The sequence below is a fragment of the Spermophilus citellus genome (assembly GCF_964194105.1).
Source record: "Spermophilus citellus genome assembly, chromosome: 12".
Classification (NCBI taxonomy): domain Eukaryota; kingdom Metazoa; phylum Chordata; class Mammalia; order Rodentia; family Sciuridae; genus Spermophilus; species Spermophilus citellus.
Genome location: NC_138198.1, coordinates 8242504 through 8244446, shown reverse-complemented (window position 1 = coordinate 8244446; position 1943 = coordinate 8242504).

Genomic DNA, 1943 nt, shown 5'->3' with positions numbered 1-1943 from the left:
TCAGCTAAGGAAGGATGATTTGGACTGTGTGTAGAATCTCTGTCCTTGCTCTTCAGGACCTGTCCATGAAGCCCTTCCGAGGACCAGCTTCTATTCTGCAAGGCCAGCAGAACATCTCCGACCTCAGGGAGGATCCCAGGCCCTCTGAAAGGGCTTGTCCAGTTAGGTTGGGTCAAGGATAATCTCCCTTGTGATCAACTCAAAGTCAACCAGTTAGGGACCTCAGTTATAAAGTAACAAACCAGACAGTCCTATCCAAACACACTGATAGGATCCTAGGATTCCAAGAGATGGATTGTGCATGACGTGGACACCAGGGGGCGATCTTAGAGTTCAGCCGATCTTAGAGTTTCCCTTATTCAAAACTGAAGGATAAATTTAACTTTGATCTGTAAAAGAAACATTAATGGCCAGACAGTAAATTTCTAATTTCTAAGGTGGATTTTTATCAGGAAATGTGCCAATATGATGTTTTACTTCCTTGTTTCAACATGTCACTTATTCTCTGCGAAAGATAAGAATGACAACAGCTTAAAGCAACAGTAGTTTTTTGAAGAATATCTGGTTCTGTGAGAACAGGAGGAAACAATAGGCAGGACTGCTGGGCACAGTCATGTGTGTTGTGCACCTGCACAATCAGGAATTGCACTCGTAGAAGTTATGTGGTTTATATATGATAGTTCTTCTGTCCTAGAGTGAGCTGTAGTAGGACACGATTGGGGCTAGCACAGGGGCTTGCCCATGGGAGGGTCCAGTATCCTGGGTATCCTAGACCAGACTTGAGCTCCCAGCACCCTGTTCTCTGACTGGAGATGCCCTCCCCGCTGAGTGTGCTGCCTCTGTGGCCCTCCCTGACCAGTGGGATGGCTGTTTCAGCCCATCTTCTCCACTCAGCACAGGGTGAGATAATGGGCCCAGATGCACCTGGAGTGACAAGTCTGAACCTCAGCAATAATCAGAGCTGTAGGGGAAGTGGGGGCCAAGTTAGAAGGTGGAGAGCCCTACAAAAGGCCACTGTGGTGCCATGGAGAAGATGCTGGTTCAAATCCCACGTCTGTAACTTGGGCAAATGAGGTCACCCCTTTGCTTCAGTTTCCTTGCTTATGAATGAAAGGTAAAAAATTGTCACCTTCCCAGAATGGAAGATGTAAAATTGAATGAGATCATGTTGGAGGATGGGGTACACAAGGCCTCACATGGAGGACGAGCTCTTAGATGGTGGCCAGGGCATGCACAGTGGAATCCATAGTTGTTCTGAGAAATGCCCCTTGTCAGAAGTAGACTCAGAAAACAGGGAAGAACCTGGGGTCATGGAGCTGAGGCCTCTCATATTCCTAAAGGCCAGAGGGGGTTGACTCCTAGTTTTGGAATGTTTATAAGCCAACTTTGTGGCCAGTCTTTTGGTTGAGACACAAAAATAACCTGCAAAGAAAACTTCATCTTGTGTGCTTCTGAAAGTTCCTTGGGTTCAGGGCCTGTGGTGTGCCACCTGCCATGGGAAGCTGTCCACCTGCCTTGCTGTGTCCACCGCCTTCTATGTGCTTCATCCTTGCTATCTGTCTGAGCTCATCTGTCTTAGTAGAGTTAAACCGAATTACCCGAAAGCAGATAAAATGCTGTTTTCTTTGTATCTACAGCATCCAACAAGGGGTCTACTTATGTAGAGAGGAAAATAAAATGTGCATTTATTTTCATCATTTTAAAAAAATTTCTTTTAACTTTATGGAGGTATAATTAACAAATAGAAATTGTATACATTCAAGGACTACAGTGTGATATTTTGGTATTCACGTACATTGTGAAATGATCACCATGATGGATAGATAGAACTAATGATTGGTTGAACTAATGAACATATCTTCACCTCTCATAGTTACCATTTTGTATGGTGAGAACTCAAGATCTACCCTCAGCACATGTCACAATACATTATTATGAGTATA